General features: G+C 39.2%; 1 protein-coding gene across 2 annotated transcripts in view; it reads right to left on the bottom strand.

The window, feature by feature from the left end:
• The window catches only part of syk (spleen tyrosine kinase), a 150,345-nt gene that overhangs the window by 100,723 nt on the left and 23,433 nt on the right, over positions 1-26,189 (bottom strand). The window contains exon 2 of one of the 2 annotated variants that reach the window (XM_036133574.1): positions 21,968-22,242. The exons of the other annotated variant lie outside the window; for it this stretch is intronic. The gene's annotated coding sequence lies outside the window, so the exon portion shown is untranslated. The remainder of the gene's footprint in view (positions 1-21,967; positions 22,243-26,189) is intronic. 2 annotated transcript variants of the gene reach the window in all.

Raw genomic sequence — 26,189 nt, forward strand, 5'->3', positions numbered from 1 at the left:
GCATTCTTGTCCTAACAGGAAAAAGTTACTCTCTATATTGAGTGCATGTAGTCTGTCTCAAATTGTTGAAGACCCCACAAGAATAAATATTGGTAGTGATGGAACTATTTCTGGGACATGCATTGACCACATCTACACAAATGCTGCTCTGCAGTGCTCTAAGGCAATATCTGTGCCTGTAGGTTTTAGTGACCATAATATAATTGCTATTAGTAGAAAAACAAAGATTCCAAAACCTAAAGCTAAAATCATTTTAACAAGGTCCTATAAGCGATTTAATGAAGATTTATTTGTAAGTGAAATCGCTAATGCAAACTGGAAAATGGTTTGTAGTGAGCATAACCCTGAAGTGGCACTGGATCTATTTATGTCAATGTTTATGGATGCTGTAAACAAATATGCTCCCTTAAAAAAGTTTGTTGTCAAAAATAGGTCTGCCCCTTGGCTTGACCTTAGTCTTAGGTCGCTAATGGCAGAGAGAGATTCAGCTAAAAAACTCTTTGTACTTTCTGGATCTATTGATGACAGGCGGAAATACTGTTCTCTACGTAATCAAGTCACAAAATTGAATAAGGTAAAAAAAAAAGGGACTACTTTAAACGAAGGTTATATGAGGCGAGGAACGATAGTAGAGGAATATGGAATGTTTTAAATGAAATCATGGGTCGGAACACAACTGTGTGCACACCTTTTGTTAAATCAAATGGATTTGTTCTCACAAAGCCAGGTGATATTACTAATCATTTTAATGACTATTATGTTGAGAAAGTATCTCAATTAAGGTAGGCTATGAACACTTCACACAACATTAGATCATATGAATGTATTAAGATCATTATAATGAAAGGTAAAAGTTGTGAATTTGTATTTAAACAAGTTGACGTCCATAGGGTGGAACATTTGCTCCGTTCTCTTCCTGACAGTAAACTAGCTGGATTAGATAACCTGGATAGTAAATTGCTGAGAATGACTGCTGGTGTCATAGCAGCTCCCATCTGTCATATTTTTAATCGTTGCTTGGATGTGGGCCTATGTCCAAGGATCTGGAAGGAGGCTAAAGTTATTACCTTTACCTAAGGGTACTAAATCTGCTTTTAATGAGGGGAACTCCAGACCAATAAGTATTTTACCTGTTTTAAGTAAAATTATGGAAAGATTGGTAAATGCATAAGTTTAAGATTATTTTGTAACAAACAAACATTTTACAGACTCTCAACATGCATATAGAGCTGGCCACTCAACCTCTACTACATTGATTCATATGACTGATGACTGGCTTAAAGCGATAGATAAATCTATGTAGGTAGGTGTTGTGTACCTGGATTTTAGTGCTGCTTTTGACATTCTGGACCATACTTTAATAACTGAGAAACTTAAATTTTATGGTTTTAATTCTTCGGCATTAAAGTGGATTGAAAGCTACCTGTCTTTTAGATCACAGAAGGTTTATCTGAATGGCAGTCTCTCCAGTAGAAGAAGTTTGGAGTGTGGAGTTCCACAGGGCAGCTGTTTAGGTCCTTTACTTTTTTCAATCTTTACTAATGATCTAGCTTGGGCTACAAAAAGTGCCAAAACTGTCCTGTACGAAGATGATACCACTTTGTATTATACTGCACCTTCATGCGGTGAATTAAATCAGGTTTTGAGCCGAGAACTGAATGTTGTATATGATTGGGTGGTGAGTAACAAACTGGCCCTCAACATCTCTAAGACTAAGTGCATGGTAATTGGTTCAAGGCACAAGCTGTCCGCAAGCCCAAAGCTTGACTTAAAGTTTTGTGACTTGACGATGTTGCTCTTTTATGGCCCGTCCCCTTTTATGTCAAATAGTTCAGAGTCTAGTGTTATGTCATCTTGACTATTGCTCTACAGTGTGGACATCTGCTGCCAGGGGTGAACTCAGAAAGCTCCAGGTTATTCAGAACCAGGCAGCACGGCTGGTACTGGGCTGCCCCATTAGATCTATTGTCATCCAGATGCATTCCTGCCTTTCCTGGCTTACGGTTGAGAACAAGTTGCTTTTTAATACACTTATCCTGTTTAAGTCAGTCATGAGCAGTAATGTTCCTGCTTTTATACATTCACAAATTGTTTATAGTAATTCTGTTCATGATCACAACACTAGAGGTTCTTGTAATGGGCAGCTTGTTTTACCAGGTCCAAAAACCAATGCTCTAAAGAGATCCTTTATATATAGATCATTACACCTTTGGAATAATCTACCTCACTACATCCGCTACACTGATAGTAAATTATCTTTTAAAAAGAATCTGAGACTCCATTTGATGCCCTGAAGTGTTTTTGTTTTATTGGCTGTTTTATTATATTTGTTCTTGTTTTATTGTCTGTTTTATTTTACTTGTTCTTTTGTACTTCCTATAGTAATTTTTAAGAAATTACATTTTTGGAAATTTTTATATTTGTAACTGTTTTTTACTGTATGTTTTTAATGTGGACCCCAGGAAGACTAGCTGTTTGCCATGGCAACAGCTAATGGGGATCCTTAATAAAATTACAATTACAATTACAAGCTCTGCTAACATCTGCACGGCTAGTAGACTCTTTGTATTCTTGACTCTATGGGAGCTTTAAGTGCAGCCAAACTTAGAACTTGGGTGTATTTTAAAAATGCAGATATGTTTGTCAAAGCTGGAGTTTAACTGCATACAACGCGACGAACGTGACTCAGACATGGTGAGCTGAAAGTAGAGAAGCAATGACATTCAGATAGGAATAGTCTAGGATGGAATACGGTTCTAATTAGGCTAGTAATTTTCTTAGAATTAACTGTGAACATGTACAAATGTTTAATGATTTACTACATGCCATGATCTTCGTGGAGGAGAGGGGTCTTGTTAGCAGGGCTGGTTGTCCCCCTTGAAGAATGGTATGGGAAACACTGGACAGGAAGTTATGAAAACTTAGTGAAGACTTAGCAACACCTTAGCAGAGAGCTAGTGAGACTAGAAAATGAATTGCTAGTCTCAATATATTAAGCCGTTCCAACAAGCGCGCATGCTACAGTGCAATCAATCGAGTGTTGTTATACAGATTTTATAGTTCAATCAATCAATCAATTAATCAATCAATCTTTATTGTCAACTAGAATTTGCATTGTAATCGAATAGTTAACCCCTTAAGCCCATGTCCCTTTTTCGTCCAGTTTTAAAGTTAGGTAAAAAAAACTTTCATTTTTTTTCTAAATCCTTCTAAAAAAAAGAGGCTTTAAATTTTCTGAAACAGTAAAAAAAATTCATACATGTTTTTTGGTTTTACAGCACTTTAAAAAAAGGACATGCCATTTAAATGTCGATCAATAGTTGCTGACTCAGAAAAATGCTTCACTGCACGTATCCTCCATCCCATACCCCAAGGGCTGGTTTTGTTGCAGACTAGAAACTAGAGACTGTGGCATAGCACATCTTTGTCCAATGTGTCTTGGAGACGTAATTGCCATGTGTACAGGAGACTGTACAGCTGATGCCTATGTGTCACACAAATACTAATATTTACACCTTCTACACTTTCTAACTTTGGAGTTGTACTAATTTCAGGTGGAAATTGCTCCTATACCCCTCTGGGCTTAAGGGGTTAAACAAAATTAAAACAAAAAGTCACCATCAATGGAAAAATTAGAATATACTGAAAGGGTGACAAAAGACTTACTGCAAAGTCAAGTTCTGTTATCTTTTACTACCTTTTAATAGCTTTAATTTGAGCTCATTTCATTTACAAACTTTTACTACCATGCAGAAACATAAATTCAGATTGTAAGTTTAAAGCCACTGAAATGTGAGACTTTTACAGGCTTACAGGTGACAGCCCACCACAGCAGAGGGTGCCAACACTGCTATGGACCAAGCCTCCTACGATTTATCTTCCTCTTTGCCTGTGGACCCTTGAGAGAGGAGTTCTCCTCTGGGGAGACAAGCCATTATGGGCCCGCATGGGGTTCGGAAACTCACAAACATCTGCAGGGTCAACCAAGCTGAGTAAAGTTTGTTTTCTGTAAAACCAACATCGGAACTTAACCAGCCGACTGCCATGGAGACAGTCTGCTTGTCACCTTTCCCTAGCTTTTGCAGGAGAAAAGCTGATCTGAAAATTGCCCCTCAAGCTGTGCAGGGTACCTAGGAATACGGCCACGCTAAGAAGGTTACTTTGCGACCCCCCCCCCCCTTCGCAGTCTGAGTGCAAAAGCCCTAACAAGAAGCAGCCAGACCAGGTAGGCCGTGTGGAGGTCCCCACGTCCGGTTTGATTGGGTAAAAAAAACTAAAGCTCACAGCCTAGCTCCCGCTAGTTTTGCTGATGTAGTTTGTGTGCGTTTTCACAGTTATGACAAAAGTTATTTCTATAAGGCTTTTATACATCGATGGCAGGGGCGGATCCAGGATTTTCCAAAGGGGGGTGCGCACCTACGGGTCATGGAGTCAAGGGTCAAGCGTCATGTCAAGACAATGTGAGGCTAAATGACCAAAGAATGCCATCTTTACTCTTTCACACTACCCTGATTATTCATCTAAGGGTTTTTTTAATTGATAATAATTTTAATGGATGAACATAAGTGGAATAAGCATGATTAAATTATTGTAATTGAAAAAGTATTTTCAAGCCAAAATATCTCGGTTTTACAGCATGCACAAGGTTAATAAGTAGTTTGAAGAAAAAAATTAGCCTTATCAACAATTAATCAAACAAAGATTTTCTTTACTTCCAGAAATGATATTTATACAGAAAATGAAATAAAAAGACCCAAGGACTTAAGAACAGTTTGGTATGGTTCAAGTGACAAAGGAGTTTTGAATATATTTTAACAAGATAAACTATGTTAAGAAAAAAAAACTTTAAAGTAAGTTAAACCAATCAACATGTATGGTGAAGTTAAGCTATAAGTCTATAATAGAACTGTAAGACTTGACAAAGAATACTGTTGTCTTCTACAACACCTTCAACTCTATGATGACGATGATAATGGGTTTACAAATGTCAACACTCTGGGATGCTTCTGGGCAAATATGTCAATGATTTTGTTGATGTCCAAATTAATATCCTTGTGGACATACATAAGTAGCAAAGCCACAAACCTTTCCTGTCCCATAGTCGACATTAGCAAAGTTTTCACTGCATATGATGAACTCTCATCGTTCATCATATGCAAGTTGCTTGGCAATAGTTTTAAGCCTAGTATGTTTTCATAAAGGAGACCATTCTTAGTTTTAACAATACAACACATGTGGCACTAACAGGTTTAGACCAGACAATACACACTACACAATGACTATTGTATGCGTGTCAATGTCCACTAATTTTGCTTAATTTTTTTTTTAACTTCACACTGTTTTTTCATTACTTTTCAAAAACTGTGCAACAAAAAATAATTTTTTATAACTTTCCCGTCACTGGAAAAAGTTTTCCTAAAATTGCATTACTTTACAACTTTACACAACTTGTAAGAACCCCATGTTTTCTCATTATCAACATTTTCTAGCAATCATCATACCTTTTTTCTGTGTGGAGAATGAAAGTTGATCCATACTCCAATCTGGAAGGTGGCAGTAATGCACCTAAAAGTTGTTTGCCAACCACCATAAAAAAAGAGAAGAAGAAGAAGAGGTTGTGTGTCGCTGCACGCTATTATCCAAGATGGCGACGACCAGTGCGGCAGAGACCACACACCAAAAAAAGCCCTAAACCTAAAAAAATGAAGGGGAAAGACCAAGGTGGTGGAAATATCGGTACCGCTATTCTCTAAGCTGTTCAGGCGTTGACTGAGAAAATGGATGAACAGGCTGAACTTTTCAAGAAATTTGATAAACGCATTGAAGCTAACACTGCAGCTACAAGAGAAAACAAACAAGAAATTATTCAGCTCAAAGAAAAGATCGATGAGCTTCAAAAAGAAAACAACACGCTAAAAAGAGCAACCGAGGACCAGGCTCGGCACAAAAGGAGATGGAATCTGTGGCTGATAGGATTACCAGAAAAAGAGGGAGAAAACATAAGAGAAATCGTCATCGGAATACTTACCAGAGTTGTTCCCCTCTCCGTGGACAGCTGTGAGACACTGTGGACACGGTTCACCGCCTGGGTAAACGTGGCTCCGCAGCTACTTCCAACAACACGCCGAGGACGATTATCATCCAGTTCGGGATGAGAACCGAAGTGTAGAAAAAGTCGAAGGACGCGCGGGTGTGTAGTGAGATGCATATCTGCTTCAAAGAGGACTTTTCCAAAGAAGATCGGGATGCACGTTCTAAGCTATGGCTTCTGGTCCAGGATGCCAGGAAAAAGGGGAAAAGAGCGTTCCTGAAGGAGGGCTATGCTCTGATGGACAATCATCGTGTGGACCCTAACTGACCAACATTCTTTAGTTATATTGGTCTATAACAGGTACTGTGAATTTACCTTGTTAATTAAATGTTTGATTACCTGAAGGGTTGTTGCAGATGTTATTATTAAGTTCTGTTTGGGATATAAGCTACTCATTCCTTCTCAAATTTTTTTCAGCGCACACTTGGTACTTCGTAAATGTTATCTTTTCCTTCTTTAAATACAAAGGGATTAAAAAACAATGTGAAACGTAAGGCAACATTTTTTTTTGTAAGGAGCAAAAGAGCAATATTATTTTCCTGCAAGAAAGTCACTCAGTGTTGGCAGACACGGAATTCTGGAAACAACAATGGGGAGACAGTATTTTTTCCAGCCATTGCGCTTCACATTCAGCTGGAGTGATGATTATGTTCAATAGGTTTTCTGGAAATGTGATTAACCACATAAGTGACATCAATGGTCATTGGATAATTATGGTGATTAAATCTAGTGATGTAAATTATATTTTGATCTGTGTATATGAATACAACAGAAGGTTACAAAACAAACAACTTTATGCTTCCTTAAGCAAGATGGTGGAAGAATGGAAAATTACCTATACTACTGACAAAGTTATTTCTGGGGGTGATTTTAATTTGGTTCCCGACCTCTGGATGGATCGCTTTCCCCCAAGATGTCAAAGCCACTTTTATGATGAAATCATATGCGAATTCACCACGAAAACAGATCTGATTGACTACTGGAGAATGAAACAGCCTAATAACAAACAATACACATCGTATAATTCAGCCAATAATGGCCAATTCTCAAGATTAGACTTTTGGTTAATTTCTACCAACCTGATAAATTATGTCCATAAATGTGAAATACTGGCATCACCTTTAACAGATCACTGTGGCATTTAAATTTTCTTTCTACTTGACAGGAAATTGACAGGAAATTCCTCTTTATGGAAGTTCAATAACAGCCTCTTAGACAATGAGGAGTTCTGTAACGAAACTTAAAACTTGCTGCATGGTATTAATCAATTAGAAATGTCTCATTTAGGAGGGTCACGTGATCCGGACCAGTATGGACGCATAGGAACTTGCTCTGCCCCAGGACTTTATTATTTTCTGAATTTCTGCTTTCAGCACCTGCATTCTGCCTGTGAAACTGCCCACTGAAGATGCCGAAGTCGCAGCGTGACAAGGAATTCCCTATTTTTTCATCGACTGGCAAACAAAGATCCACTCAGCAGCATACTCGTACAGCTGGCGAGGCAGAGCTAACTGTTGCTAGCTCTTCGGAGCCGGCGTTAGCTAACCGAGCTACTATGGAGCAGATTCTGGCCGAGATAAAATCCGTAGTCTCCCGGGTGAATGGACTGGATGAATCTGTCGGTGCACGTTTTGATGGCATCGATGGCACTTTGAGCGAGATAAAGATATCCATTACCTCTGTTGAGGACTCCTTATCGACTCTGTCCAACCGAACGTCTCAGCTGGAGAAGCGCACGGAGGAGGCCGAGGAAAGGATTTCCGCTGCGGAGGACCGCTTTGAGAATCACAGCTCTCGCTTAGCCACTATGGAGAAAACAATGGAGCGTCTTCTGTTGAAAGTTGACGATTTGGAGAACCGTAGCCGCCGCAATGATCTGAAAATAATTGCTTTGAAGAAACGTGATATTTGGCATGGTGGCTCTCAGCTACGTTTCTACCCCGACTTGTCCTCTGAGGTCCTGCGTAAGCGACGAGAATTTGATGTCGTGGGGAGAGCGCTGACCCAGCTTAACAAGTATTGTGGTTTTGCTTACCCGGCCCGTCTCCGTTGTCTGCATGAGGGTCGGATTCGCCTCTTTGACACTCCGGAGTCAGCTGCTGTGTTTTTGGACTCCATTAACTGAGGCCAAGTTTTTGACTATGTAAGCATGACTACACTAAGAACACTTTCGTTCTGTATACTTAAGTTGTCTTGAGTTACGGTATTGTATCTAAATGTTTATTCTCTCTTCTGTTAGAGAGATCGGATTTGATTATAAGCATAGCATTGCATGCAATTATTGGTCTTTAGTTCACTTACCCATGCACCTTTGTTATTTCACTTTTTTACCAATATTATTATATTTTTACTGTCCAATTTTCTATAGAGGGTGGTTTGTAGGTGTTGTTCATCTTTCACCCGGGGGCACTGATGCGGTTTCTTGTTGTCCTGTTTGTTTCTGTGATCACATTGTTTAGACACAGTATTGTGAAGTTATATTTAGATTTTATGGTGACTTCTTTTGGGATGTTTCTTCCCTGCCATTTGGGGGCAGGATATGGGAGGGTTTGTGCTGTTTGTCAAAGGGTTTTTTTGTTGTTTTTTTTAATTACTCCACCACAATTTTGATTATCTCCTCCTCAGGTCTTTTTTTTATATCAATACTTCATTCATCTCCTTCTAACGTCATTCATATTACCTTACGCCATTATGCCTCAGCCACTTAGTCTCATTTCCTGTAATGTCCATGGTTTAGGCCACGTAATCAAGAGGAAGAAAATTTTGACCTTTTTGAAGAAGCAGGGAGCTGATATTGCTCTTCTTCAGGAGACCAGGCTATCTAGGGTAGAGCATCTGAAACTAAAGAGGGACTGGGTGGGCAATGTCTATTCTTCTTCTCATCCACAGAACAAAAAGGGCACAGCCATTCTTATTAATAAAAATCTCCCTTTTACCCTCTTACATGAGGAAAGAGATCCGGAAGGTAGATTTATTCTGATTAAAGGTTCAATTGCTGGTCAATCTATAACCATACTCAATGTCTATGCCCCTAATAGTGATTCACCCAACTTTATTTTGCAAATAATTTTATTGTTTAGTCAGTATTGTGATGGTTTTGGCTTGCTGGCTGGCGACTTCAATTGCATAATGGATACCGGTTTAGATAAATCCTCTGCTGCTCACGTGTCTAACCCCAAAACTTCATCTACTCTTAAAGAACTATGTTCGGATATTGGGTTGATTGATGTGTGGCGTCAGCTGAACCCCACAGTCAAAGACTACTCCTTTTATTTTCACCCCCATAACTCTTATTCTAGACTTGATTACTTTTTATCCAAAAAACCTATTTACACTCTGTTTTGTCCTGCTCTGTGGGCTCAATCACCCTTTCAGACCATGCGCCTATATACTTACGACTTGAATCATCATTTAATACTGTGAGGACTCCAAGGTGGAGATTTAATACCTCGTTCTTGAATAGCAATTCTTTTTGTGCCCTTGTGAAGAACAATCTTTTACAGTATTGGTCTGATAATGAATCTTCCTCAGTTTCTTCTGCCATGATTTGGGACGCGGCCAAGGCCACTTTAAGAGGGCAGCTCATTTCCTATAGTTCTTTTCAGAAAAGAATTTCGGAGGAAAACAGAAGAGAACTGGAGAATGAGGTGTCTAGGCTGGAACATATACACAAACAGTTTCCTACATCTGAGAATCTCAGGGCATTGGTTGCTGCCAGGACCAAGCTGAAAATGGACTATACTTGCCAGGCTCAGAAGCTGTTACTCTATACTAAACAGAAACACTATGTATTTGGAAACAAGTCTAGCCGCCTGCTTGCCTATCAGTTAAAAAAACAAATCAGCGATTGCTCTATCAATATGATAAGAACATGTAATGGAGATTTTACTTGTGATCTTTCTGTTATTAATAACACTTTCAGAGACTTTTATAAATCCCTTTATACAGCTGGTAAAACAGAATCAGATATTGGTTCCTATTTAGATGGTGTTCTTTTACCCCAAGTTTCAGAGGAGGCTTGCTCTGCTCTTGACGCTGCTTTCACACCTGAGGAGGTCTGAGCTGCAATTCAATCGATGCCTAATGGAAAGTGTCCTGGTCCCGGTGGATTTCCACTGGAATTTTTTAAGAAGTTCTGGCCCGAGATCCATCCTATCTTTTTATCTGCTATGAATGATATCTTGGCTGGAGGTGTGCCTCCATCTTGGAACTTTGCTTCCATCAGCTTATTGTTGAAGAAAGATAAAAGTTCCCTAGATTTGCTCCGCATATCCATCTGGAAACCTTCCGTTGAAGTAATTTTGGGAAGGGGCGAAAATACTGGTTAGCTGATTGGCCTATGTTGGTGACAGACGGGCCAAATAAACCAATCAGATCAACGAAGCATATGACGTACTTGTCAACATGCTTCGTCGTCGCTCTGTTACGAGCAACGACCAAAACACAACCACAAGCCAAACTACTCTTGCTGCTGCAGGTAAAGGCTCGTTAGCTCAGCAGAGAAATACTCTGTAATTCAGATAAAACTTGCTCGATAGCCACGCTAACGCTAGTTTCATCGGCTGAAGCCGCCATGTTCTTTAGACTGAACTGTCGCGCTTCTCGTTGCGTCACACCTCAACCCGCCCCAAAGCCAACGCTGATTGGACGTTCGTTTGGTGAACGGCTCCAAATTTTCTTTAACGGAAAGTAGCCAGACTGATCTGCGAGTGAAACCTCGAAAGCTCACGAGATCAGGATGGTCTCACGAGGCTAGTAATCAATGGGACTAAAGATAAACCCATGGACGAGTTTCTCTAGATCTTCTTTGGACATCAGTCCTTTAATCCTGAAAATGTTGTTCAGATGATAGAAGGCTGACTTTGTAACTGTCTTTATGTGTCCTTGAAGGTTCAGGTCTGAGTCCATCACTACACCCAGATTTCGAGCCTGATCAATAGTTTGTAGTTGTAATAACTGAAGCTGCTGACTGTAGTTCGTTCCTCTTTAGGTCTAAGTATAATACCTTCAGTTTTGTTTCTGTTTAGCTGGAGAAAGTTTTGGCACATCCATGCATTGATTTGTTCTAAGCATCCGTTCAGTGCATGGATGGGATCAGAGTCACCTGGTGACATCATAATGTAGAGCTGTGTATGGACATGGACAACATGGACAACACCTTCCACCACCTGCACCAGACTGTAGAGGAGCTGAGCAGCTCCTTTAGTGACAGACTTAGACATCCTGTCTGTAAAAAGGAGCGCTACCGCAGGTCATTCATTCCTGCTGCTGCCAGATTATACAATACTGCACTATAACTGTAACCATAACTGTAATAACTAATGTGCAATAACTAATGTGCAATAATCTATTTAATACACTGTGCTATAACCCATGCAATAATCCTGAAAGAAGCAACTTCTGCTGCTATCACTACGTGAATATACATATGTATATACATATATTCATATCACAGTGAATGTACATATGACATCATCTGCCTACTTCGATTTCGCCTGTATTTTTAATTCTTGTCTATTTCTTTTTTATTTTTTCTCTTTTTCTTTTTGATCTTTTTGATATGAAGATACACTGTATATAACTGATGCACCTTTTCCTACTTTTGGCGCCTTCCTCTGACTATTGAGCCGATGTAACAAGTAAATTTCTCCAATGTGAGATCAATAAAGCCTATCTGATCTTATCTTATCTGTGTAGTTATGGTAACTAATCCTGTTTCGTGTTATAACCTCAGCTAGTGGGAGCATATGGATCTTGAATGGAAGGGGTCACAAGATTGAACATTGGGGTACCCCACATGTGACTTTTGTCCACTCTGATGAGAATTTATCTATTGACATAAAGCAGTCCCTGTTACCTAGGTAGGATTTACACTACTTGAGTGCCGCACCAGAGAGTCCAACCCAGCTCTCCAGTTGGTTTAATAGCATATCATGGTAAACAGTGTCCAATGCTGCGCTGAGGTCTAACAGAACTAGCACTGTAGTTCTGCCACAGTCTGTTTTTATGTGGTTGTCATTGAACACTTTGATGAGGGTGGTCTCAATACTGTGGTGAGCACAGAAACCAGACTGAAAATCATCAAAGCAGTTTGTCATTGAAAGGAAGCTATTTAACTGTTGAAACAGCTTTTTCAATAATTATACTGACAAATGGTAGGTTGGAGATTGGCCTGTAATTCTGCAGATGTTATTTGGAGTGAAAGAGCAGGTAAGATGGACTTGCGCATGTGCAGTTATTCGAAAAATCAGACTCTACCTTTAATTAATACAGTCATCAGGGCAACGGTTTCACCTATTTTTATAGTAAAACTTTTCAACCACTAAAGTTAGCAAGTTGAAAAAACAGTGTCACCTTGTTTGCCCCTTACTGACGAAAGCCATCATCAACGCCTCTGACCGCTACTTTTAGGCAAGCTTGCCACTCAATTTACACGCAAGTTTTTTTTTGTTGGACGATCACATTGCAGACTGTGTCCAAGGCAAAGCAGTTAAATAAGTGCTTGCTGCAGCTGGACTTGGAGAGAAACAGATCTCATTCCAAGGTCAAACATGCCATTTGTACAAACATTTCCCTATTTTACTATGAATAAGTTTTTTAAATAATGATGATAATGTGCTTTACAGGTAGGGATTATGATCCGGAAATCATGAAGGCACAAATTGAAGATACCTTTCCTCAGTTTAACGACACAGGAGGGTTTTGTTATGGAAATATATAATCGAGGAGTGCTTCGGTGGCGCAGTGGTTAGCGTGCACAACCCACGTATGGAGGCCTTAGTCCTCGACACGGCCGACCCAGGTTTGACTCCGACCTGTGGTCCTTTGCCCCATCTCTCTCCCCTCTCTCGTACCCCCTTTCCTCTCAGCCCACTATAGGAAAAACAAGCCATTAGTGCCGTAAAAACCTCAAAAAAAGAAATGTAAAACAATTTTTTTAGTTAATCATGTATTTTTCTTAAAGCAGTTGTGGGAGAATTACTTAAGTATTAACCTTTTAAAAAGAAAGAAAGACTCGAGAAAATGGCGTTCCTTTGTCTTAATAACGAGAATTCGTCTTTATTATGCCTAGAAACGTACAAACGGGTTTCAGGAGCGAATTCTGACATTCAAATACAAGCTTGCAATTTTAAAGGCTCATAATGTGTGTGCGTTAAACACAAGTGTCTGTGTGTCTCCATTGGTGTGTGTGCGTTACACGCTATTGACGTCAATTGGCAACAGGGCTTAAATTCTGGGAAGTGTTTATCACAAAAAGTACAACAACAGAGCGATTAATTCCACTACTTGACATATCTTGGAACAGTCCTATTAAAAACCGACTCCAGATGTTTCCTCTTACTCCCATCGGCGAGAGCCAGGGAAAAAGGTCAAAATGACCCTAACTCCCATACAGTAAAGAATTACCCATGTTTTAAATAATATGGTTAAACTGTGTGGCTTGGAGTGAAAAGAAGATAAAGTCGCCAGACTCACTCAAAGCAATAAATTCACCCAACCATCTCGTGGGATACCAGGCAACTAAGTCACAAGAGGTTTTATGGGGTAGTTCAGTTCAGTTCAGTTTATTCGAACAACAAAACAATATAAGATGTGTAAATACAACACAACACAATGAATACATAAACCATAATAAATTGTTCGAAAAGGAATGGGACGAAGTATAAACTTTTAAGTTTCCCATCCCTAATGATTCAAGTGACCTAAGTTGCTCATTTAACTAATTACATTCACTCTTCCATAAACCTGTTTTTTTATCTTTCCTCGTCTACATATTTATCCAAAAGTAATTTTTTGTACCTTCTCTTAAACAAATTTATGTTCACACTCTGCTTTAAACACGGCTTTAAACTATTCCATAACTTCACTCCACTACTTGATATAGTCATTCTTTTCATCGTTGTTCGTACCATCTTCGTTCTGAATACTGCATCTCCTCTAAAGTTATATTTTTCATCTCGTTCTTGAAACAATTCATTTATATTTTTAGTTTTGAGTTTGTTTTTTACTTTATACATTACTTGCGCTGTCTTAAATTTTACCAGGTCTGTGAATTTTAATGTATATAGCTTTAAAAATAATCGATTGGTGTGCTCTCTAAATCCTACTTTACATATTATTCTTATTGCTCTTTTTTGTAGTGTACATATGGATTGTAATGTGCTCTTATAGATGTTGCCCCAAACTTCAACACAGTAAATCAAATATGGCAAGAACAATGAAAAATAAAGCATTTTTAGAGATTTTGGGTTCAATATATAACTCGCCTTACTAAGAATAGCACAGCATTTGGCAAGCTTATTTTTTACATAGCTTACATGTGGTTTCCAGCAGATCTTGTGGTCTAAAATCACACCAAGAAACTTTATTTCATTCACTTTTTTGATTTCTTTATTATCAATTAAAATGTTTCCATTAATCTCAGAATTCTTTCTTCCAAATATAATAAACTTTGTTTTGTCCAAATTAAGAGATAATTTATTTTTGTCAAACCAAATTTTAAATTTATTCATTTCTGTTGTAATTAGCTCCAAGATCTGCGGTAAACTTTCGCCCGAACAAAATACATTTGTGTCATCTGCAAATAAAATCAATGACAGTGCCCTTGAAACTTTACAGATGTCATTTATATAAATGATAAATAATTTGGGGCCCAGCACTGAACCCTGTGGTACTCCACATGTAATTTCCAAGAGCTCTGATTTATGTTCCCCTAATTGAACAAATTGCTGTCTATTTCCTAAGTAGCTTCTTATCCAATTTAACCCAACTCCCCTTATCCCATACCTTTCTAGTTTGGTCAGCAATATGTTGTGGTCAATGGTATCAAAAGCCTTTTTTAAATCAATAAAAACCCCAACTGCCACTTTTTTATTGTCAAAGCAATCTGTGATTTCCTCCATGAGTTGTAGTAGTGCCTGGGATGTTGATCTGTTTGACCTGAAACCATATTGATTGTCAGTGTATATGTTATGTTTTTCCATAAAGATATCTAGTTTAGTGGTAAATAGTTTTTCAATTATTTTGGAAAATTGAGGGAGTAAAGAAACTGGCCTATAGTTTGTAAAATGGTGTCTGTTTCCGGTTTTGAACAGTGGAATAACTTTGGCTATTTTCATTTTGTCTGGAAATGTACCTGTTTGAAAGGACAGGTTACAAATGTAGGTTAGTGGTTTAATAATTTCTTCCATAACAATCTTAACAGTCTTCATATCTATTTCCATCCAGTCAGCAGAGGTTTTATTTTTGCAGTTTTGTATTATTTCTCTAACATCAGTCTCAGTCACTGCACCCAGAAAGATTGTGTATGGGTTCCTTTCCCCCATGTCTTCGCAGACAGATGTATTTGTCTCTGATATTTTTGACGCAAGCTCAGGTCCAACATTGACAAAGAACCTATTAAAACCATTTGCAACGTCAGTCATATCCTTTATAATTTTGTCCTTTTCAGTAAAATATTCCGGTAATTTTATTCCCTTTGACTCCTTTCTCACAATGCTGTTTAAGATAGTCCATATACCTTTAATATTATTTTTATTTCCTTCCAGCAATTTATTGTAGTATTCCCTCTTACAAGACCTCAATATATTAGTTAATTTATTTTTGTACCACTTGTATTTTACTTCTGCTTCCACTGTCCTTTTTTTAAGAAAATGTCTATACAATGAGTTCTTCTTCATACACGCCCTCCTCAACCCCTCTGTCACCCATGGACTATTTATCTGTTTAATGCTTTCTTTAAATTTCTTTACTGGGCAGTGCTTATTGTACGCCATATTAAACATATCCATAAATTTCTCATAGGCTGCATTTACATTTTCTTCGATGTACACAAGCTCCCAGTTTTGATGTAATAAATCTTGTTTTAAAGCCATCATGGCTCCCTCTGTTTTAATTCTTTTATATCTTAACCCATTAATTGCAAGCTTCTTTCTTCTATAATTGCAATTAAATAATGTAAAAATTGGTAAATGGTCAGATATGTCTGTAATTAATATACCACTTTCTATGCTATTTTCCATGTAGTTTGTAAATATGTTGTCAATCAACTTGGCACTGTGACAAGTTAATCTTGTTGGTCTGGTAATGGTTGGATATAGACCCATGCTGTAGACTGTATTTATAAACTGTTCCGTCTTTCTATGTCCTGTATTCATGAGATTAATATTGAAATCTCCACAGATGAATAAAAGCGTCTGTGTCTTATTAAAGAAGTGCCCAAACCATTCAGTAAATAATTCAACATTTCCTCCCGGTGCTCTGTAAACACAACTGATAACAGCATTCTTCATTTTTTCTAAACCAATTTCAATTGTGACGCATTCCAGTAAGTCATCCACACATACCGTCATTTTGTCAACAATCTTAGCATTCAACTCATTTTTCACAAAAAATCCCACACCTCCACCAGTCTTATTGTTTCGATTCAGATGCACAAACTCATATCCTTCCATCCCAAAATCCGCCCCCCTTTCGTTGTTTATCCACGTTTCTGTTATTGCTATGACATCAAAGGGATGTACAACTTGACACACATAGTCCTTTATGTTTACAAAGTTTCTATACAGGCTTCTGCTGTTAATGTGTAGTACTGATAATTTCCCGTCCTGCTTTATTTGATTGTATTGTTTGTCGGTGTAGTAACGACAGTCACTGTTGATGTGAGTGTAGAAGTTGTTGTCGGGATCTATATCCTGTTCCATATCTAGTTGGGTATGCTCTGTGTATTGAAATTGGTGTAGGCCTAACTCCGTAATGTCCTGTAAATTATGAAGGTGTGACATACTGGCCTCCGCCAAATCTTCTTTTATGCTTGTCATGTAGGTGTAGTCTTTGCGTTACCTTACGGTAGCTCCCAAGACGTTCCTCATTCAAACTTTCTCAACTCCTCCATACTCCTTACTTGAACAACTTTAGCCACTTCCGGAGCCCCATTTAACTTGATGAATATCTTGCCGTTTACAGTCCACGTTTGTTGTATTTTCTTCAGTTTTTTAAGGAATCTCGCTTGTTTGGCTATTTCCGCATTTTCCTTGGTCAGATGTTCATTTACATAAACATCGGTTCCTTTCAATTTCCTCCCCTCTTTCAACAGTGCCGCCTTGTGTTTTCTGTTGCAAAAACGTATCAGGATGGCTTGCCTATCACCGGCATTTCTCTTCGTGATTGGAAAACAAGCCTCGATACTCCCATTGTCCATCTCAATTCCTTTAGATTGGAAAAAGGAAGTAACTTGTTGCTCCGTGGACGCTTGCATCTCCATATTCGTTTCTCCTTCGTCTGCAGTGACAGCGCGAGCATACGAACGAGGTTTCACCCTGAGGCCTGTAATAATTACCACGTTTAACCTCGCGTGTTGCTCCAGCTCTGCAACCCGACTTTGTAGTCGCTCGATTTTCTGGTCCTTTTCTGCATTTTGAATACGAAGTGCCTTGATCTCCTCCACTAAGCTCAAAATTCCTTTTTGCTGCGTTTTGACCGAGGAAACCTCCTCGGTTAGGAATTCAATCGCTCTTCTTAGTTCCTCCATATCCTCAGACGCGTTCTTCCTTGGAGCCATCTTGCCGCTGCTGAGGTTCAACAAACAAAACCTCAAACAAACAAACTTGAGGGTACCTTCAAGATGGTTTACGGTTTGAAAGTTTTTTGATTGTTCTTGAATGTTTTTATTGGTAGAATCCTAAAAACACCTGGTCAATTAAAGGTTAGTTCCTGAGTTGACAGTGGAATACGGATCTGTTTTGGTTGGGAGAAAATAAGCGCCATAGTGACTGAGACTGTGCGTGGAACCCACCCCTCCACTGACACAGTCTATCAAAAAATGTGCCCCTGGGCGGTTTCGGGCAAACACTAGCATGGACGGATGGACTTCGGGTTATACTACATGAGCTTTATGATAACACTTGTAAGTGTGTGTCTCTCCTTGAAATCCCAATTGCAATAAATATATGTATATTCTAAGTGTTTCGTCTCTAATAATTGTTTTCTTTCTCTGCTGCCAAATCTACGAACTGGATGAGGCGGGACGTAGTGAATTAAACAGGAAGAAGTAGAGCCGTCTTATCCCCAAGGGTCCATCCCACTGAGCTATATAATACACTGGAGTGCTAATCACCGTCTGTTTGAACAAGTCGCTTTGAAGCCACCAGCCGCCATATTGGTACTCCCTATTTCCCCCCAGTAACTAGGGAATATGTGCGCTACAGCATCGAATAACGAGGATTTTTTCATATTCAGGAGGGCTTAAGACTTTTAAAATGTCAAATGCCATATAGTTTTATGTTATGTTCTAAAACTATCAAGTACTGAGAAAGTCATGTGCTGAAATATTTTGCATTTTATTCATTTAAATATATATGTTTAACATTTATAAATATATAAATAACAATATACAAAAACATATATTTACATATGTGTATACATATATATACGTATATACATATACACATACTTATTTATACATTTATATATATTTAATATGAATACCTTGTAAAATATTTCAGCACCTAATCTCCTAGTAGTTGATAGTGTTAGTACATCCACTGACTGTAGAATTACCTGTGAAACGTTTTCACACAGCCAGAAAACTGCTTGTTGTTGCAACCAAATCCTATGGGATTCTGTGAGAGTAGGGAGTAGCAAGATGGCGGCCAGTGACTTCAGTTTTTCGGCAAAATCAGCACTCCAGTGTATTATATAGCTCAGTGGTCCATCCTGGGTCCCCTCCTCTTCAATATCTACATGCTCCCTCTAGCTCAGATAATAAAAAATAACAACTTCAGCTACCATAACTATGCAGATGACACACAGCTTTACATCACCATGTCACCAGGTGACTATGAACCAGTTCAAGCACTGAGTAAATGCCTAGAAGAAATCAATGCATGGATGTGTCAAAATTGTCTTCAGTTGAACAAAAACAAAACAGAAGTAATAATTTTTGGACCAATAGAGGAGAGATCAAAAGTTAGCTCACAGCTTCAGTCGCTTCAGCTAAAAACCACTGATCAGGCCCGAAATCTGGGTGTAGTGATGGACTCAGACATGAACCTTCATAAGCATCTAAAGACAGTTACAAGGTCGGCTTTTTATCACCTGAGGAACATTTCTAGGATTAAAGGACTGATGTCTCAGCAGGATCTGGAAAAACTAATCCATGCGTTTATTTGTAGTAGAATTGATTACTGCAATGGTGTTTTCACAGGTCTGCCTAAAAAGTGGATCAAACAGCTACAGCTGATCCAGAACGCTGCTGCCCGCGTCCTCACTAAGACTAAGAAAGTAGAGCACATAACCCCAGTTCTAAAGTCCTTACACTGGCTCCCTGTATCTCAGAGAATAGACTTTAAAATACTTCTGTTAGTCTATAAATCCCTGAATGGCTTAGCACCTAAATCCATCACAGACTTGTTATCAGTGTATCAACCCTCCAGACCACTCAGGTCTTCTGGCTCCAGCCTTCTCTGCATACCTAGAACCAGAACTAAACAAGGAGAAGCAGCATTTAGTTCCTATGCTCCACTTATCTGGAACAAACTTCCAGAAAACTGTAAAAGTGCAGAAAGCCTGAGTTCCTTTAAATCGAGATTAAAAACACATTTGTTTAGAATTGCCTTTGAATGTTCAAGTTAAAATGTTTTACTGTTTTCAAATGTTCTTTTTTGTTTCTATACTACTTGCTTTTATTCTGTTTTATTTTCCTATATTTTAATCATGTAAAGCACTTTGCATTGTCTCTGTACTGAATTGTGCTATATAAATAAATTTGCCTTGCCTTGCCTTGCCCTTATCAGTTTGAATTGCTGAGAATCCCTGGTACCACACAAAGCCGTTCCCTGTGCACAATTCCATGCCCAGACACTGGATACACACTGAGATATCTTCGCAGTCCAAAATATTTCTAATTTTGGCAATATTCTGGAGATGAAAAAAGGGATTTAATGACATGTCTTGGTAAAAGATAACACCATGGTTTTGTATTACTTTATTACCAGAGGCCAATTTAATGCCATCCAGATTCAATGCTTAAGAAGTTTATTTTTTGAGGACTCTAATCGAAAGAGTACTTCTGTCTTGTCAGAATTTAAAAGCAGAAAATTTAAAGTCATCCAAGTTTTCATGTTATCAAGATATGCCTGTCATGACTATACGAGCAGACAGAGATTTAAAGAGCAGGAGAAGGAAAGGAGGTGGATTGGCAGTGCTTGTCAAAAACAGATGGTGTCACCCAGCACACATTACTGCGAAGTGGTGTCTCTGCAGTCCAGACATTTAACTATTGGCAGTAAGTTTTCATCCATATTATTTGCCAAGAGAGTTCACCAATGTTGTTTTGGTGGTTGTTTACATCTCACCCTCAGCTGTTGCCAACAATGCATGTGATGTCATCAATTCCATTGTTACCAGGATACAGACACAACACCCTAATTCTTTTATAGCAATATCTGGTGATTTTAATCACGCCTCACTCTCTGCTACAGTGCCAACATTTTAACAGTTTGTCGGCTGCTCTACCAGAGAAAACAAGACATTGATTTGTTTTACAGAAATGTCAAAGATTCATATATTTCCAAATCAAGACCAGATCAGATCACAACCTTGTTTTTCTCTGCTCAGATTGACAAAATAAGCCTTTGTCAAGAGACTACCTGTAATAAAAAAGCTGTGAGAAAGTGGTCACAGGAAGCTGAAGAAGCCCTACAGGGTTGTTTTGAAACTACCAATTGGATTTGTCTTTGCAAGCCCCATGGAGTGGACTGAGTGTGTGACCGACTATATGAACTTCTGTGTGGACAGCATCATCCCCACCAGAACAGTGAGATGTGATGTGCTGTTACACACTGTTTTAAAGTTATTTAATGTTTAATAAATAACTCTCTGTCTGTTAGGTATTGTCCGGTGAATATCAGCCCAAGAGCTGATGTCATGACAATAGTTAAAAGAGATGATTCGAGCACTGGCGTTTTTTTAACAGCAACTCTGCACACATATAGAATACATGAGTGACAACTTTTCTTCATGTTCAAGAATGTATTAACAGAAATAAAATGAACATCCAGACAACATCACTATAGAATGCTGTTTATCTGAATTAACACTATATTTCAATCAACAAAGTGAATCTTGGTTCACTGCAGATCTGAGTTTAAGAACCAAAGTTCATCTCAAAGAATGTGAATTGAGGTTAAATCAGCTTAACTAATTCAGAACAACATTTGGTATGTGTTTCAACCCATTCACAATGCACACCCTGAGTTAAACAAAACATTTTTTGATGATAAAACATTTCAAAGAATCATTTTCTCAGTAAACATCAGTAAACTTCTAGAACGCTTGATTTTATTAATGCGATTATCCCTCCGGGAGGCTAGGGGTCGCTGTAGCGATCAGTCGCTAAAATTGGATAATCCTAAAGTTATACGAAAATACCGTTAAATCGACATTAATATTCCATATTAACGCGGTAATAACGCTCATAGCACTATCCATCGATGGTGGAGTGAAACGAAACAAACCTTATGATTGAAACGAACCGTAGTTGTGTATCCGGGTGGAGCTGAAGTTATCCGCTAGCTAATAGCATTAGCTAGCAGACATTCAAGGCTAAATTTTAAAAGCTTCGACTTTGTTTTAGTCGTAATGAGCAGACCGGATAGCACAAACATCAATATCCCATCAATGTATAAAACCCTTGTGGAGATAACGTTTGTTATAACCGTAAAAACACACTCGAATTACATCAGTTATGGCATGGTTCGAAGAAGCTAGCAGAAGCTATGTTGGTCAGCTCCATGTGTTTAAAAACACTGTGAAAATGCATTAAGTAAACCTTCTAAATAAACCATTCAACTTTCCCTGTTTTTTTATCTGCCAAACCTGTGTGTGCCTCTGTGTCAGTTCGGTCCACTTAGGGCATCCAGTTGGAAGCAGTTCAAGGAAACATATTTCAGCAAAGGGCAGCAGGCATGTGGCTCCAGGTTCGCCGAAACACGGTTGGAGCAGGCCACTCCGAGGTTCTACATGCAGTCTCTGACCTGGGTGCAGCGGGCGATTTCAGTCCATATTTTGCTCTCAGCTTGGAAAAATGGGTCCTGTTCTGGCTTCAGGTGGGAGGCCGCTCGGGGTCTTTTGGATTCAGTTTCCTGCAACAGCTGAGAAAACAAAACAAGGCGTGTTCGGTATAGACGGATTCTTTCACTTCGACGTCTGGTTAAGTAGAAGTCAGACTGCAGACTAAGCTTGACACAGCAGGCAGTTTTCCAAGTCCAGTCAGTTCCTCTGGACGAAGAGAAATCCCCCCTTTGTCACCCCAGGCAGAACAGACGGCACTGAGTTTCACTGAAAGCACATTTTACTCAGCTTGGTCGACCCTGCTTGTGAGTCTTTCAGCCCCATGCGGTGGCTGGTCCCCCAGCACGGACCCTCTCCTCGAGAGTCCACAGGCAAGAAGAAGGATGAGTGAGGTGTAGCCTGGCTTCATAGCAGGGCACCCTGCTGAGGGGGGCAGCTCTTGGTGCAGTAGTGTGAAATTCCTTTGCTTACAAGTGTTGAGGAAAATATCTTAGTCAGGCAGCGGTATGTGGAAATAACAGAACAAACCCCCCAGGTATGTCTTACCTCTGTTGCTGGGTAAGATAACACGCAGCTTTAGTTTTATGGTAGGTGGGGGAGTAGGCCAGAGCAGCCCCTTTGTTTGAGAAATAGATAGCTTACAGAACCCCTCCCTCCCTAACTCAGCGAAGGAGGGCAGACACTGTATTAAAAGGATGTCATGGCAAAACTTACTTCAGACAAAAGCTGCTATACCTAGGAGAAGGACGTAGATACTACGGTAATGTACACTTTTGTCTCTTGGAATTCCAATAAATTAAATATGCATATTACAATGTTTTACCTCTGATCAACGTATTCCTCATTTACTGCCAAATCTGGAACCGGGGTAAGATGGGCCTTCAAATAGATATGCAGGAGCAGGCCATGTACTTATATCTAACACAAGCCATTCAGATTTTTACTGATGGCTTGATGGCACAACAAATGCCTCCCTAATAACAAACCCTGGATCACCAGTGACCTGAAGGAACTGTTGAAAAGGAAAAAAGAGCCTTTAGGATGCGAGTTATTGAGGAGTATATAGAAGCACCTCAAAATCAAGATCAGAGACAGCAAGGAGGTGTATAGGAAGAAGCTGCCAAGTAAACTGCAGAGGAGCAATATCAGAGAGGTGTGGTCAGGGATGATGAAGATCGCAGGCTTCAAGCAGAAAGAGGATCAGATAGATGGAAGTCTGGACAGAGCAAATGAGCTGAATACATTCTTCAACAGGTTCACTTCGGGAAGAGGCTCACCATCCTTCCTCCTTTGACCCACGGTTTTCCTGTCACACCTCAAATGTTTTATCCTCTACCTCAGTCATGGACCCTTCTGCTTCCAGAAGTTTGTCTTCAACCAAACCAGGAGTTGCAGTTGCTCCCTCCCCCTCCCACTTTTCTGTTTCTAGAAGTGAGGCAAAGAGGCAGCTGGAGAGACTGAACTGGAACAAGGCTGCAGGTCGAGATGGTGTTAGCCCCAGAGTCCTGAAGGTCTGTACAGAGCAGCTTTTTGGGACTCTGCAGGAGCTAAGCTTGACCCAAGAGAAGGTGCTGCTGTTGTGAAATACATCCTAGCTGGTTCCGGTACCAAAGAAAACTTACCCATCAGTCATCAATGATGGCTACAGACCCGTTGCCCTGACATCCCACATCATGAAGGTCCTGGAGAAACTCCTGTTGGCACACCTTTGTAAGCAAACCATCACATATCAGGACCCCCTACAGTTTGCTTATCACCGTGGAGTTGGAGTTGAAGATGCCATCATACACCTGCTTCAACAAACCCATCATCTGGACAAAGCAGGCAGCACTGTGAGGATCATGTTCTTTGATTTCACCAGTGCATTTAATACAATTCAGCCTGATTTGCTTTGTCAGCAACTCCAGAAGACTAAGGCAAATGCCTCAATAATCACCTGAATCAAAGACTACAAGACAAACAGACCACAGTTTGTGAGAGTGAAGGATTGTGTGTCTAACCAGGTGGTCAGCAACAAAGGAGCACCACAAGAGACTCTACTCTCACGGTTCCTTTTCCCTCTGTACACTTAAGACTTCCAGCACAAGTCTGACTCCTGTCATCTAAAGAAATACTTAAATGACTCTGCAGTTGTCAGGTGCATCAGAGACAGAAGAGAAGCTGAGTACAGAGAGCTGGTGGACCGCTTTGTGGTATAATGTGGAAGCAATCATCTTATCTTGAATGTGATCAAAACCAATGAGATGATTGTAGATTTCAGATTCCTTTTAATTTCTTCAGTATCACAGAAAGGCCAGTAGATGGCAGCAATGTTATTTCTTCCCATTCACAAATTGATGCTTTTGTTGACATTGTCACTTCCTCATTGCGTTTTGTATTAGACATAATAGCCCCCTTGAAAAAGAATGTGATTATTTACAGGAGGCTGGTTCTCTGGTGTAATTTAGAGCTGGGTTCTTTGAAGCACAATGTTAGGAAATTGGAGAGAAAATGGTGCTCTACACATAAAGAGGAATCCTACCTAATGTGGAAAAACAGTCTTCTGTTGTATAAAAAGACCCTTAACATAGTTAGAGCAGCATATTTTTCATCATTAATAGAGGAGAATAAAAATAATCCTAGGTTTCCCTTTAGTACAGATGCCAAACTTACCAATAGCTCTGTTGATCCATCCATTCTCTCAGCAGTGATGTCTTTATTAGAGTCTTCATAAATAAAATGTATTCCATTAAAAATAAAATCATTGGCACCTCCCAAACATAATTACCTCATCCTCAGTAAGTAAGGCAGCGTTGGAGGAATGTTTAGCACCTGATCAGTAGAGCTTTCTGATTTATCTAAAAGCTTATCTTAAGCTTCTACTTGTATGTTAGACCCAATTCAATTCAATTCAATTTTATTTATATAGCGCCAAATCATGAAACATGTCATCTCAAGGCACTTTACAAAATCAAGTTCAATCATATACAGATTGGTCAAAAATGTCCTATATAAGGAAACCAGTTGATTGCATCAAAGTCCCGACAAGCAGCATTCACTCCTGGAGAACCGTAGAGCCACAGGGAGAGTCGTCTGCATTGTACATGGCTTTGCTGCAATCCCTCATACTGCCAATCCCAACCATGTTATTTAAGGAGGTATTCCCTTTGATTATTGCCCCTATTTTAGGCATGATTAATCTATCCTTAGTAAATGGATATGTACCACAGGCTTTTAAAGTAGCTGTTATTAAACCTTTACTTAAGAAACCATCTCTTGATCAAGATGAGTTAGTAAATTACAGACCTATAATTAATCTTTTTTTCCTATCTAAAATTATTGAGAAAGTAGTTGCTAATCAACTACAGGACTGTCTCAGAAAATTAGAATATTGTGATAAAGTTCTTTATTTTCTGTAATGCAATTAAAAAACATGAAATGTCATACATTCTGGATTCATTACAAATCAACTGAAATATCGCAAGCCTTTTATTGTTTTAATATCGCTGATTATGGCTTACATCTTAAGAAACCCAAATATCCTATCTCAAAATATTAGAATATCGTGAAAAAGTATACTAGTAGGCTATTCAACTAATCACTTGAATCGTCTAATTAACTGGAAACACTGCAGGGTTTCCTGAGCCTTGAAAAACACTCAGCTTGGTTCAGTAAACTAAATGACAAGTATGAGGAAGACTGCTGATCTGACTGCTGTCCAGAAGACCATCATTGACACCCTCCATCAGGAGGGTAAGACACAAAAAGAAATTTCTCAAAGAGCAGGCTGTTCACAGAGTGCAGTTTCAAAGCACATTCACAAAAAGTGTGTTGGAAGGGGGAAATGTGGCAGGAAACGCTGCACAACCAAGAGAGGTGACCGTGAAGAAGAGCCGCTTCCAGAATTTGAGAGAGCTTCAAAGACAGTGGACTGAAGCTGGAGTCCAGGTATCAAAAGCCACTGTTCACAGACGTGTCCAGGAAATGGGCTACAATAACCGTATTCCCATGGTCAAGCCACTTCTGAATTCAAGACAACGGAAGAAGC

Source organism: Fundulus heteroclitus, unplaced genomic scaffold (assembly GCF_011125445.2).
Source record: "Fundulus heteroclitus isolate FHET01 unplaced genomic scaffold, MU-UCD_Fhet_4.1 scaffold_64, whole genome shotgun sequence".
NCBI lineage: Eukaryota > Metazoa > Chordata > Actinopteri > Cyprinodontiformes > Fundulidae > Fundulus > Fundulus heteroclitus.